Source organism: Psammomys obesus, unplaced genomic scaffold (genome assembly GCF_907164565.1).
Source record: "Psammomys obesus unplaced genomic scaffold, mPsaObe1.curated_primary_1811, whole genome shotgun sequence".
Lineage (NCBI taxonomy): Eukaryota > Metazoa > Chordata > Mammalia > Rodentia > Muridae > Psammomys > Psammomys obesus.
In genome coordinates, this window is record NW_026596240.1 from 13,945,801 (window position 1) to 13,961,710 (window position 15,910).

The window sequence follows — 15,910 nt, forward strand, 5'->3', positions numbered from 1 at the left end:
AATCAGAGTGAACAAAAATGTATAGAATAAATGTTTCAGAACTATGCAAATTAAGTCCTTTTCCCCCCGGACAGCCCTAGAAGTGTACAAATCGAAAGAGGCTGTGTTAAAAAATAAAATAAAATAAAATAAAATAAAAAGGAAGAGAAGGGGTGAAAAGAGGGAAAAAGCAAAAAGCAGAAAGGACTTGGCATAGGGAATAACAGAGAAAAAGAGAGAAAACTTTCATAGATATCTCTGTAGTATAAAAATCATTGTAAAAATGAACAAGACATGAATCAACTTCATCCACAGTTCCAAGGATAAAAATGAAAACTATACCAAGATGCCATTCTACCTATTAAGATTTGGGGGGGAAAAGTAAAAAGATTAACAAAATCTTTAGGAAAACAGGAAATAGATGTGAGTGTGCAGAACAAGACCTTATGGAAGATTAAAAGAGTAGACAGTAAGGATATGACAACTTCAGAATAAACATGCAAGATTCCACAATCACTGCCCTATATTAGATCTTCACACCAGTGTCTCAGACTGCCAGTTGTACCACACGGCAGCACTGTGCTATTGGCAGATTTCTTTTTTTTTTTTTAATATACCTCCTGTGATAAGTGTGAAATGGAAACAACATTTTTATAAGAAAATGTTAGAAATCACTATGTGTGCACTTGTTGACTGACTGACTGACTGACTGACTGAACTAAACTACACACAAAAGGGAACCCTTCTTAATCAGTAGTGTAAACAGAATGAGGAGAGTTTCCATGAGCCAACACAGAGTGAGCTTCATGGTATACTTTCAAATGCGGAAATAGTTATGTATTGTGCTACAGAAGCTTAGGAATACTAAAAGACTCATATACAAACTAATAATGCCGGTATACAAAGGCTAAGTACAAGGGAGCAAAACAGAGGGATGGAGATGGGAGTTTACTCCAGACATCTCCTCATGTAATTTTACCTTTGAACCAAATTTATACTCAAAAGCTTAAACTCCTAAGGGTACCCCTAGCCTTAAATACTATCTTTAGACCCGATAATACTATAAGGTAGATTAAAACCACATAAAAAATAAATGAAATTTGTGGTACATGCTTGGCTGGAGAGAGAAGGAAAACGTAAAAATAATGCAAAGCATAAGTGAAACAACTGGGGATTCGCACAAGGGCTGCTTATGCAGTGACATTACTGTTCAAAGCTGAATTTTCTAAATGTGGTCACTATTGCAATGAAACGTTTAAAATAGTATTCTCTAGAAAAACAACAAATACAATAAAGTTTGTTACTTTCTGTCCAGTGGCTCAATTCAGGGAGAGGAAAGTAATGTAGGTGCCCTGCTCTTTCAAAGATGATTTGACAGAGTGAAGATAAGCAGCACATTTCAGTAAGTGGAGGTTTGGTGGCCAGTATGTACGGGTGCACAGAAAACTCCTCTAAAGATCTGATGCTCTTTTTGTTGTTGTTTGCTGACCATTATGTACGGGTACACAAGATAACTCCTCTAAAGATCTGATGCTCTTTTTGTTGTCGTTTGTTGTTCATTTTTTTCTTTCTTTCCACCCCCACCCCCGCCCCCACCCCCAAACAGGGTTTCTCTATGTAGCCCTGGCTGTCCTGGACTTGCTTTGTAGATCAGGCTGGCCTCCAACCCACAGAGATCCACCTGTCTCTGCCTCCCCGAGTGCTGGGATTAAAAGTGTGTGCCACCACAACCCACTATTAAGAAACTCTTAAAGCAAAGAACTCTAGAATTAAGCTGGTCCATCTGAGAAAAGTAGAATAGTGTATTTAAACATGAAGAAGGAGAGAGCAGAAGTATAGCCCATGATTGGAATCATTAGCCTCTTAGAAGAGGGTGAAGAGGGGTTATAAAGGACACCTTCTTGAAGGTCTGAAAAAAATGAGGCAAATAATTTCAAAATAACAGACCATTTATACTATTCCCACCATATTTTCAGTTTTAAAACATGTAACCTGTTGTATTTTACAATTCAAATGTTTTTGTGATTAAATGTCTTCTTGACTATGAGGTAATTACCTTTCTGAGTACATATACAGTAACCAAAAAATAAACAAGGATGAAGTTAAATTTCTTTTTCTTAAATTAATAATTTTTCATTTGAAAAATTTTATTACAATTTATTCACTTTTTATCCCAGCTGTAGCCCCCTCTCTCATCCCCTCCCAATCCTTCTCTCTCTCCCTCCCTCTTCTCGTCCCATGCCCCTTCCCTAGTGCACTGATAGGGGAGCTCCTCCTCCCCTTCCATCTAATTCTAGCCTATCAGGTCTCATCAGACTCTGCATTGTCTTCCTCTGTGGACTGGTAAGGCTGCTCCCCCCTCAGGGGTAGATGATCAAAGAGCCAGCCACTGAGTTCATGTCAGACAGCCCCTGTTCCCCTTACTAGATAGGGCACCCATTTGGACACTGAGCTGCCATGACCTACATCTGTGCAAGAGTTTTAGGTTATCTCCAAGCATGTTCCTTGTTTGGAGTATCAGTTCCAGAAAAGTGCCCTGGGCACAGATGTTTTGGTTCTGTTGCTCTCCTTGTGGCACTCATGTCCCCTCCAGGTCTTTCTATCTCCCCTTCTTTCATAAGATTCCCTGTACTCTGCCCAAAGTTTGGCTATGAGTCTCAGCATCTGCTTTAATGCCCTGATGGGTAGAATCTTTCAGAGGCCCTCTGTGGTAGGCTCCTGTCCTGTTGCCTGTTTTCACCTTCTTCTGGTGTCTATTCCATTTGCCTTTCTGAATCAGGGTTGAGCATCTTACCCAGGATCCTCCCTCTTGCTTAGCTTCTTTAGGTGTATAGATTTTAGTCTGTTTATCCTATATTATATGTCTAATATCCATTTGTAAGTGAGTATATACCATGTGTATCTTTCTGCTTCTGTGATGATCTTTTCTAGTTCCCACCATTTGCCTGCAAATTTCATGATTTCCTTGTTTTTAATTGCTGAGCAGTATTCCATTGTGTAAATGTACCACAATTTCTATATCTATTCCTCAGTCAAGGGACATCTAGGTTGTTTCCAGATTCTGGCTATTACAAAATATTACATGGTTGAACAAATGTCCTTGTTGTATACTTGAGCATATTTTGGATATACGCCTAGGAGTGGTATAGCTGGATCTTGAGGCAACACTATTTCTAATTGTCTGAGAAAGCGCCAGATTGATTTCCAAAGTTGTTGTACAAGTTTACATTCCTACCAACAATGGGTTCCCCTTTCTCCACATCCTCTCCAGCATGTGTTGTCACTTGAGTTTTTTATCTTAGCCATTCTGATGGGTGTCAGGTGAAATCTCAGGGTTGTTTTGACTGCATTTTCCTGATGACAACACTGTTGTCAGAAAAAAAGGACAGCCTACAGACTGGGAAAAGATCTTCACCAACCCTATATCCAGACTATATAAAGAACTCAAGAAGTTCAACAGCAACAAATCAAGTAATCCAATTTAAAAATGGGATGCAGATCTAAACAGAATTCTCAATAGAAGAATATCGAATGGCACAGAAATACTTTAAGAAGTTAAATTTCTTAACTCTATCTACCATTTTTTCCCCAAGCATGTGTGTGTTGAATGGTGTTTGCTTACTTTCTCTCCCTTTTTTCTTTTTCTTACTGATTTACAAACAAATTAGCAGCGATTTAGGATCTGACTATTGATGTAGGACAAGCAGGAAAAGTTTACTTTAGCCTGTGGAGGACTCATGGCTCCTTGTGCTTGTGAAGGAGCTAATCTCAGACAAAGAGCCCCTTTTTCAGTGGACTGGGGAAGGGGCAAGGGAGGAGAAAAGGGAGGGAGGGCAGGATTGGGAGGGGCTGAGGGAGGGGGCTATAGCTAGGCTACAAAATGAATAAACTCTAATAAATTTTTTAAAAATTTAAAGATGACATATGTGTCTTGTAAAATAAATTGCTCTGCCATTCTGGAGCATAACTGTTGATCTCCCTTCTCACCCCCCAAAAACCTGCTTTTTCACAACCTCTTGCAGCAGTTTTGGCAAGAAGCCATTTTTACAGCCCTGGTTGCAGAAAGAAAAAAAAAAAAAGTGATCAGTTAAAAGTTTTCCTCCTTAGTAGCAATGTAGCCAGTCCCTAGACTTAGAGAAGGATGGTGGGCACTCTCCCCTGTTTCTTTTTCTTCCAATCCTCTTTCATGATCAGTTGCTGATCAGTTGCCTGAGCCATCAGCTGGGTGACCAAGAGATGGAGTGAACAGGGGAACTCTGCAGCCAGTCCCAGCTCCTACCCTGGAACCTGGAACCTACCTGGAACCTTGCCAAAGCAGACACTTTGGTAACTGGACCCTAGAAAACTTTTATTTATTTTAACAGAGTTATTAGTGGCCATGGTCTTCTTAGAAAATAGGTGTTGTTAACTTCTAAGCTATCTCTATAGCCCAGTGAAACTTATTTTATTTATTTGTTAGTTTAAACATGATAACTGCTTTGATTCAGATGTTCTATAAAAGCCTGTATGCTAAAGACTTAGTCACCAGCCTATGGAACTGTTAGAAGGTAGTAAGGTTTCATTTAGGCTGTGAGCATAGAAAGATGTTAGTCACTAGGGGTATGCTACTGAAGTGGATATTGACACTCTGGTCCCTTGAATTCGTGTGCACTCTCTTCCTGACTTCCTTTCCTTTCTCTGCCTCCCTCCTATGTATTCTACCACATGCTAAGTCCTATTATGTACCAAGTTCTCACAGGCCCCAAATTAAGAAAGTCAACCATAGGTGTGATTCAAGATAAACACTGCATACTTTAAAACTATCTATCAAGATATTTTGTCAAAATAGTAAACTAACATAGCTATTAATTTAATTTCTTTGTCTGTTTTGCTTGTTTTTCAAGAGATGCTTTCTCTGCGTAGCCCTGTCTATCCTAGATCTAGCTCTGTAGTACAGGTTGGCCTTGAACTCACAGAGATCTGGATGCCAAGTACTAGGATTAAAGGAGTGCACCACCAGTGCCCAGCCAATTTAAAATTATTTAAAGCACTGTACAGGCCTAGAACTGGTTCATGAATTAGTGAACATGAAATATCCTGTATTTCACTCTACCTTACTGACAAATTTCTGTAACCTTCCTGTCAATGTTGTTTTATAATAAACATGTTGGCACTGAAGTATTGTTATTTTTAAAAGAAGAAAACAGGATAAACTTATATAATTTTCTGCAAAAGCAAAAAGCTAACAATTTATACTTCCTAAATATGTATTATTTGTAGACTTTCTATTCAAACTGTATTAAGAATTGAACTCTCTTCTCTCCAAATCCTATGTTGAAGCTCTATTTCCCAATATCACTATTTGGAGACAAGGCTTTTAAAGAGGCAAATGGGGTTTAAGAAGTCAGGATGGTATCCTTAATAAAAGGGCAAGAAACAAAAGAACAAGTGCACAAAAATAAAAGCAAGGTGAGTAGAAGCTGATGGATTTCTGAAAGATAAAGAGGGCTAAGAGAAGATTGCCTAGGAGAAGCAACATACAGAAATCTTCGTCTTTGACTTCTGACCTCTAGGACTTGTTGTAGAAAAATATTAATATTTACTATTGATATATCTTTTAGTAGAGTTGCGGTTAATCCTAAACAGCTGTATAACCAAATCACCACACAGAGACCATGATTTATTTAATTAACCTAGATCACAATGCTGGGCAATAGTTACTCCATCCTAAACCTCCAAGCCCTCATAGTTTCCTAACATTTAGATTTCCCATATTATACTTGCTTTTAGTGAAATGTTAGGTCTGGTTCATTCTCCACAAAATTTCCAAGACCTCTCCTCCAGCTCCACTCTTCCAGCTCTCTCCTGCCCTCCTCTCTTCCTCTGCCTCCCACACCTTCCTGTCCTCTGGCTCCTCCCTCTCTTCCTGCTTTCTTTCCATTGCTCAACATTGTGGCTGGTTGCTTTATTGTGGCATGTTTACACAAAGTTGAGACAGGTGATGCTTAGAATAAATATCACAATGCAACGTCCAGATTGAAACCAGAGAGTCGGGGAGAGAAATTAGCATTTGAAAGAACAAGGGTAAGGTGTATACATTCCAAAAGAACATTATACCAATAAAGACTGAAAAAGTTAATGTCTGGCTGTTAATTCTCAGTGCATTTGGATTTAACAACCCCAGCTCTCACCAACATCAGTACATCCCTAAAGGTTCTAGCTGCAAGAAGTTTGTAAGAGAATTAGCAGTTCTTCCTGGTAACTTTTGCTTTTGTGTTGTTGTTTGGTTTGGTTTGGTTTTTTGAGACAGGGTTTCTCTGTATACCCTTGGCTGGCCTGTAACTCACTCTGTAGTTCAGGCTGGCCTCTGCTTCCTAACTACCAGGATCTGTGCTTTAAAGGAAGAGTCAGAATTGCAAGAGCTAACCCCAGCATGAATCACTTGAACAACTCAGACAACATTAATTTGACTTGTATTCTATTCAGATTGGTTTTACCCCACTTAGTGTGGATGTCATGATAATCCTGACCCTTAACAGCTTATGCACAAATTATAAGAGCTACAAACTGGAATATAAAGTATGTCCTATATGTGGCACTAATAAAGCATTCTACGATTGTGGAAGCTCTTGAGCACCTGGAGAAAAAAGAAGTCATAGACCTTGCTCTTTCATACTCATTTCATACTCAATGCTTCCATATTTCCAAAAAGTCTTGGGTTTTATTTATGTGCATGCAAATACAAGATACCAAAAAGGATACCAACTTACACTACACCTTTCTTTTTTAAAAGCACATAATTACGTCGTCATAACAGTTACAAGTGTGCAGCACTGTCTGCACTAAGACAAGAGCGTTCTACAGGCGCCATGTTATGCTCACACTAGCCCCACTCTCAAGGGGTATCATGGTCTACCTCTGCACAGGTATGATATCAGCTTCAAGCTTCTTTGTATTTTAATTCAAATAATCCCAAAAAAGTATTTCTGGTAAATATACAATTATAAAGATAGTCTCAATCTTAAAAAAAAAGTTCTATATGGGTATTTAGAGAAGAAGTACTATCTGCATATATCTCATTGTGTCTATTGCAGGTTCAAAGCAATCTCTCTACAACACACAGCTTTGCACTAAAAGCCAACTTAAGCTGTACATTTAAAAATGGTTAAATACCACATATGACTAGCTAAGCAAAATATATCTTGATCATGACCCACTCATTAGCTTTCCCAAAAACAAAATAAAACACAAAGAAATGATACTAAAAACACTTTTCTTTCTGACCCTGCTCAGTAGTAAGAGGCTAACTCCATCACAAGCCAACAAGCTGGGTAGAGGGAGACTGACTGCCAACTGTTTTAACAGGATGATTGGTTTCCATCACAATGAAACACTTGAGGCTTCATGCTTTACTTCCCCAAGCTGGTCAGCTTTTCTCATCTCTAGCACAAATTTAACTTCAATAATTTATTAACTACCTGCTCGGTGTATGAATAGCTAGGTTGTAGGTAGTTGGATTTTCCTATTGATTTCATTCCCTGATTTCCTAACTAGGCATCATTAAAGAAAAGATATAGTAAACACATTAAAATGTCATTACTCAGAGCATATTATACATATGTCCATTAAAAGCGTAGAAAAGAGGCTGGAGAAATGACTTGGGCAGTAAAGTGCTAAAGTGATGCATGCCTACAATCTCAGGGCTGGGTACACAGACACAAGAGGGTTCCTAGGGCTTAATGGCCATCTAGACTAGCCAACACAGCATAAGTGATCTCCAGGTTCACTGAAGACTGTCTCCAAAAATAAGATGAGAAGCAACTTAGGAAGGCACCCATTAGCAACTTCTGCCTTCACATGTACACATCACATATGCATGTACATACACCAAACACAAAAAGAGAAAAATAAGACACACAAATTAATTAAATTAGAACTATGTATTTTGTTTGAAATTTTGATAGTGTATTGTAAGTAACAGAGTTTTTAAAATAAATTATAATTCTTCTTTGAGTACTGCATTTTAAATTATTTCCCTTTTTTTCTTTTGGTACAATTGTTTGTTGTGTGTGTGTGTGTGTGTGTGTGTGTGTGTGTGTGTGTGTGTGTGTTTGTTTTGGTTGCTTAGTTAGGGGTTTTTTTGTTTTTGTTCTTGACAAAGTCTCCTGTAGCCCAGGCTAGCCTCAAATTCACTGTAGAGCTAAGGTGGGTCTTAAACTCCTGATCTGTCTGTCTTCATCTCCCAAAATCTGAAGTTACAAATAAAAGCACACCCATGGCTAAATACTGTATTTACTGCCAGAGGAAAAAAATTAAACATCTTAGTAGAAAATCCAAAATGAAACTCAATGCATTTTGTGAACAGCTTCTACTATGCACTTTAAAAAGCTTTGTCAAGGTTCTCTTAAGCCTTAGAACTCCAAATGTATCCAGAGTCCAAAGACACCACCTAACAGGGAATCTCGGTAAGAATGCAGGCTCTCCCAGGTTCATCTCCACCTACATCTTAATGTGATTCCCAAGAGAGTCCTAAGCACATGTTCTAATATAGGGGTTCTTCACTTGGCGCCTACGGTCAAATGCACTTCCTAAATCCTTGAATTTACTTCCTCACATGAATGCACACATCTTCCTAGGAAGAGATGCTGAGTGTGTATCAAACTCTCAAGGTAATATGTGATCCCAAATAGACTAAGAACCTTGCCCTTAGGCACTTATGCTATAGTTACTCTGCTCTTGGATTCTAAGTTACTTCAAAAACTGTGCTGCTCTCAATGAGGTCTGCTGAAGAACGACAAGAATGAAGGTCAGAACGTCACAGTAGGTCATGAAAGACCTTATCTGAAGAATTTATTCACAACATGCAAGAACTATGCCAAAAAGCCAGTTTGGAGACATCTAAACAAATAATTCTCTACATGAGGTTTGAGATTAAGAATGTGCACTTGAAGAAGATTCAAACTGAGAAGTAAATAAATATAAGGTAGGGAGATTTTTGGGGGGGTTTTGGTTGGGTTTTTTTTTTTTTTGTGTGTGTGTGTTTTTGTTTAAAGATAGGATGCCATTAGAAAGTGAAGTGCTGAATTCTTGTTCTAAGAGCTCAATCAGCAACTCTCTAATGTGGACTGGTGTCTGACTGGGATGTGGGGTCATTTTAGAATATTACCTTCCTAGTACATTCTTCTAATACTTCCTTTATGAGGCTCCTGCCAATATATTTCATTTCCCCCGCCTTTCTTATTTTGTCTGAACCTCACTGGCTAAAGCAAAGGAACATAACACATGCATTAAAAGGATGACCTTGGGAATTTCAGTGAATTAGTAATAAAGACTGACTCCTACAGAGAAAAGGATCATATTGAGTGAAGTTACCCAGACACACAAAGACAAACATTGCATTCTCTCTCATTGGAGGCTGCTAGTTCCAAATCTTCAAATATGAGTATATAGCCTGTAGTAACTACAGAAAGTAAACTAAGATGACAAGAGTAAAATAGGACCATTGCCAGGAGAGGGTATTGGAGAACAATAGAGAGAATAATAGAATACATATAATCTGATAGGAAGTATGGTAAGCAGGGCATTCTTTTGGAAGAGGGAAGGAAATAAATACAGAAGAAGGAAGAAGGGGATTAAAATAAGAATATTTGTTTGAAAAAGCCACAGGAATCATACTACCAACCATTTAACAAAACAAACAAAAACATAATTCTGTATATGAAAATACATATAGAGTTTAAATAAACTTTTCTCATCTGGGTGACAAAGTTCTCTCCAATATCCAAAGGCTAACCAACAAAACCCCAAAACTAGAAATGAAAAGCCCTCTTTGGAGTTATTGGCCAGGGCTTTCCAAGAGACTCCTAAAACATACAGCTTCTTATTGTTGCCCTTGGTTGCCCCCAAAGGTAGGGAGTTAGTTTCTACTGCTGAAGACACTGTACACTTCAGGAACAGGACACAGAGAGCTCTGGGCTGGAGCTGACCTGAGTGCCCCTGAGTGACCCTTTCTGAGGACTACTGTTCTTGGTACCAAAAGGCATAGTGCAAGGTTTCAAAGGAGGGAGACAATGAACAGCCCCACCCAGCTACGACACCTATGAACTCCATCAACAAAAAGCCTGGTATAATGACCTGAAGGATGTAGTAGGGCACACATACCTTGTTGGCAACCAATGGCTCTAGTCAGACTGAAGTGGCAGCCAACGACTCCCTGAGTGGACCCGCTTCACAAGAGGAAAGATACATCCAGTACTAGAAACATAGCTAACTACTCAGTGCTAGTAAAGTTACTGAAGAAAAATCTACCAACACCAATTCTTACTAAACCAGGATAATTTCTAACAATAATATGTAAACATTTGGCCTTATATACACAGGTATGAGCAGTTTTCATCCCTCATCAAGGAAACTTCTCTTTGTAATAGACTCAGACTAATACAGAAAACCACAACTATCAAAACGCAAAGTTGTGGAGCCCAGTCAGAATAGATATATCTTTAAAAAAAACACCTACGGCCCAGGAAACATTTCAGAAGAGGGGGCAGAAAGATATTAAGAGCCAGATGATCAGGGACTTTGCTGTGAGATTATATCTCCTAGTAACATCAGAAGCTGTAACCAGAAAGTCTCACCAACATAACTACCCAAACATGATCTGCGTGCGGACAACACCAGTGGGCAGGCCAAAGTGGACAGGGAAAGCCTATGAAGCCTCAACCCTACAAAATGAACTACAACAACTGAGGAAAGTTGGGGGTGGGAGAGGTGGTCTTCCCAAGAGAGGAGCACACAAATTAGGAGTCCAGTGGCAAATGGTCAACTTTGAAAACACACACACAAAAAAAAAACCATAAAAACATACAAGTAACATTATACTGACCAGGTCATGTAAAAATAATTAAAGAAAAAAGAGGCAATGAATTTGAAGGAGAGCATAGCTAGATATATGAGTGAGTATGGGGGGAAGAAAGAAAAGGGAGGGATATTATAATTACATTATAATCTCAAAACCAAAAATCAATAAATGAGTAGACTTTTTGCAATGAGACGTCTAAGATGTCTTATGGGATTTACCCAAGCACCATACAGATAGGAATGAAACTCTCAGGCTTCTTTGGCAATCCTCAGGATTGAGCATCTCACGCACGGCATACACTCTAACATACTGCTAAAATACCAGACTTTTTTCTTTTTCAGACAGTGCTTAACTAAGTTTTCCAAAAGGGCCTTGACCCCATTCTGCAACTCAGAAAGGCTTGAACTTGAGATCTTCCTACTTCAAGATCCCTAGTGGCTAAGATTACATGTCTTTACCACCAAGCCTTGCTGCTTTCAAGCATTTTAGTAATTGGTCTAACTTATCTGCATAATAAACACATCCTAAAAGAATATACATTTTAACTAATAATGATTAGTACAAATATTAAATATTAAATATAATGAAAACAGTGCTGTACATATAACACAGTCTGAGACATTCAATCAAACTTAAATGCTAATATTTTATAGATGACCTGGACATTTATTTGTCATTCAAAACAGTTTAAACAGACAAACTTGACTTTTTTAAGTCTATAAAGAATAATAATAATGAACCACAATGAAAGCCAGCAAGGAAAATAAGATAAAACTAGCATTTCTTGACTATGTTCTTGTATCACATACTCATATAACCCTATAGATCAGAAACTACTATATTTATTTGATAGATTAGGACTCAAGTTCCCTCAAATTAAGCAACTTCCCTTAGATTTCAAAGCTAGAGGGTGACAGCTCAGAGTTCTTGGGGAGTTCAGAGATGACAGGGCTACAAGAAAGACAAGAAGTGTAAGAGAGGACAGCAGTGGAGAACAGAGTGGACCCTGGTTCTCCTTAGAGAATTTTTAAAAAGGAGACAAACAGGCACGAAGCACAGGGCCCTTCAGGCCTGCAGGGGCCATTTCAGAGCGGATGAGAAAACAGATGGTAATATTTTTATGAAAATGCAGATGGACCAGAACTTGAATAGTCTGACACCAAAGCTGATTTTTCCAATCACTACACAAGCAAACAAACAAAACCTAACCGAGGTTAGACTGGTGTTTACATTTAGGAAAAAAAAAATGTTTTACATCTTATATATGTCTTTAATAAGAATCACAAATGTCACTATTTTTCTTTTTAAAAACATGCATTTCTAACAACAAGTAAAGGTATTTGAAAGATGTGTACTGCTTAAGCTACTCATATAATTCTCTCCTTGGCAGCAACACAGGACTTATCTAAGAGGCTAAGGATACATAACAAGACCCCTAAAATACCTCTTACTACACAGACACTTGTTTCCTTCAGAACTTTCTTAGCAATGCTCTAGAATCTCATTATATTTAAATATAAACTGTTTCATTAATAAAATCAATCCATCTGCTTTCTCCTTACTGTGTAACGTAATTTCACAAGGTAGCTTCTGCCTGAAGACTCACCACTCAGGAGGCTGAAGCAGGAGGATCATTACAACTTCAAGGCTAGCCTACTTACATATTGAGTTACACGCCCACCCGTGCTACAAAGTGAGACCAAACAGGTAAATAAATAAATAACATCTGGGTAAACAAAATGGGTAAAAGCCATAAGAAAGAAACACTACTGAAACATACCAATAAAAAACAGCATGGTATTAGCACAGAGATACAACGGCCAATGCAACAGAACAGAGGAACCATAAATAAATTCACACAGCTCCAGCCTTCTAAATTTTAACAAAGGTATGGGAGAAAAGCCCAGGAAAAAAAAAAAAAAAAAATGACAGCCTCTTCAACAAATGGTGCTAAGAAAACTTGGCATTTTCATATAAAGGGATTAAACAAGAATATATCTCTAATTTTTTTTCCTTTTTTAATTTTTTTTTTACTACTTACACTTATTTACTTTGTATTCCCCCTATAGTTCCCTCCCTCCTCCCCTCCCAACCCCTGACTTCCTCCCCCTTCTCCACGCATACTCCCCCCACCCCAAGACCACTGGTCTTCTTTTCCTTCCTTCTGATCCTAGTCTGTTAGGTCTCATCGGAAGTGGACTAATTGTCTTCCTCTGTGGCCTGGTAAGGCTGCTCCCCCTCAGGGGGGAGGTGATCAAAGAGCAGGCCAATCAATTCATGTCAGAGACAGTCCCTGTTCCTATTACTATGGAACCCACTTGAAGACTGAACTGTCATGGGTTACATCTGTGCAGGGGTTCTAGGTTATCTCCATGCATGGTATTTGGTTGGAGTATCAGTCTCAGGAAAGACCCCTGTGCTCAGATTTTTTTTTTTTTGGTTCTGTTGCTCTCCTTGTGGGGCTTCTGTCCTCTCCAGATCTTACTATTTCCCACTTCTTTCATAAGATGCCCTGCATTCTCCCCAAAGGCTGGCCATAAATCTCAGCACCTGCTTTGACAGTCTGCAGGGCAGAGCCTTTCAGAGGCCCTCTGTGGCAGGTTCCTAACTTATGGACACCTGATTTTTGACAAAGATACCAAAACCATACAATGGAAAAAAGATAGCATCTTCAACAAATGGTGCTGGTCTAATTGGATGTCTACATGTAGAAAAATGCAAATAAATTCATACTTATCACCCTGCACAAAACTAAAGTCCAAGTGGATCAGAGACCTCAACATAAAACCAGACACACTGAACCTGTTAGAAGAAAAAGTGGAGAAGAGCCTGGAACTCATTGGCACAGGAGACAACTTCCTGAACAGAACACCAACAGCACAGGCTCTAAGAGCAACAATCAATAAATGGGACTTCATGAAACTGAAAAGCTTCTGTAAAGCAAAGGACACTGTCCTCAGAACAAAACAACTAGCTACAGATTGGAAAAGGGTCTTCACCAACCCAATATCTGACAGATGGCTAATATCCAGAATATTGAAAGAACTAAAGACGTTAAAAAGCAACAAATCAAGTAATCCAATTAAAAAATGGTAAACAGAACTAAACAGAGAATTATTGATATATCTCTAATCTTGCACGCACACACACACACACACACACACACACACACACACACACACTCCATTCAAAAATTAATAAAAAAAAAAAAAACATTAAATGTTAGACCTAAACCTCTGAAACAGCTGAATGGGAAGATAGGCAAGGACAAAAAGGTCTCTAATACCTGGGTAGATTATTTGAAGAACTGACAAACAGAATTGCTTGAAATCCCAGTTTGAAGAGTTGGCTTACAGTAACAAGGGTGAAACACTTTTAGTATTTTTAATACATAAAGAATTCAGAAATTAAACAAAAAAATTCAATTAGTCAATGAGCACACCAAAGAAACAAGACACTTCTCAAAAGGGAAGTTGAGAGAGCCAATGGATACAAGAAAAGTTCAATAACCTCAGCTACTGGGGGAAAAAAAATCAAAACTACAGTGAGATTCCATCTCATCCCTGTAACAATGGCTCTCATTAAACCAATAAACAAGGGCTGGGGAAACCGCTTAACAAGCAAAGTGCCTACTGTTCGAGCATGAGGTCTTCAGTTCCATCCCCAACACCTGTATAAAAGCTGGGCATGGTGGTCCGGGTTTATAATCCCATGGCTAAGAGACAGAGATAGGGAAATTCTGGGGATTGCTGGCTAGCCAGCCTTGCTGGATCAGTGATTTCCAGGTCCTAGTAAAACAATCTGTCTCATAAAACAAGGTGGGTGACTCCTGAGAAACAATTACCTGAGGCTGATCTTTGACCTCCACAGGCACTACACATACATGCATGCACACAATCATGCATGTGAACCCAAATACATACAAACAGCTTTTAAATTAGCAGCATGATAGCCAGCGAAGTTTATCTGAGAAGAAGTATTGCTAGTTGGAAGGCAGAAAATAAGAGCCAATGGGGAATTCATCAATACCCACCACTTTTCTAGCCATTTTGGAAATCAATACAAAAAAAACAAAAACAAAAACAAAACAAAACAAAACACCTCCAAAAAATCTAAATCAGGGACTACCATATGATCCAGAAATATAATTGCTAGATATATACCCAAAGCAATGTAAGTAAACACACAGAGCTTTCCTGAGACACTACACATAACAGTCAAGCTAGGGAATCTGCCTAAGTGTCTGTCATCACATGAAGAGATAAAGAAAATGCAATATGCATTTAAATAATGGAAACTTATTGAGCCATAAAAATGAAACTGTGTTATTTAAAGAAAACAGACAGATTTGGAGACTGTCACATTAAGCAAAACAAGCCAAACAAAGAAAGATGGAGAATCACATATTTTCTCTCCTCTCTAAAACTGAATTTTTATAAATGCATATGTTTGTGTATACACATATATACAGCAGCAAATAAAAGAGAAACTAACAAGTACACGAGGACTGGGAAAGGGTGGTGAGAAATAAATACGGTCAATGCAGATTATATATTTGAAAAACTGTCAATGAGAAACCCATAAACATTAATAAAACAATTTAAAACCAAAAATGTGGTGCTTATAAATCATCATGTTAAGGGCACTCGTAAGATCATCATGGTAAGCAAAATAATACATACACAAAAAAATAAATGTTTTTGCTCTCACATATAGCATCCAGACTTTAAAATACAGACATAGATAAAGTGAAAATTAGCAGGGGCCTATTTGAAGAAGGCACCAGTGAAGGGAGTTAGGGGACAAAAGAGGGTAACAAGAGACTGAGTATGAACAAAGTATAGGATATACTTCTATGAAAATGCCATAAAGAACACTATCACTTAATACGATGAATGTAATTAAAAAGAAAAAGAGCCAGGTGTGGTGGCACATGCCTGGAGTCCCAGCACTCGGGGAGGCAAAGACAGGAGGATCTCTGTGAGTTTGAGGCCAGCCTGGACAAGAAAGGTTACACAGACAAACCCTGTCTCATTAAAAGAGAGAGAGAGAGAGAGAGGGAAAGAGAGAGAGAGAGAGAGAGAGAGAGAGAGA

The 15,910-nt window shown here is 38.5% G+C and overlaps 1 protein-coding gene across 3 annotated transcripts in view; it reads right to left on the bottom strand.

Moving 5' to 3' along the window:
• Positions 1-15,910, bottom strand: part of Exoc6b (exocyst complex component 6B) — a 442,378-nt gene that overhangs the window by 258,952 nt on the left and 167,516 nt on the right. The window lies entirely within an intron of this gene.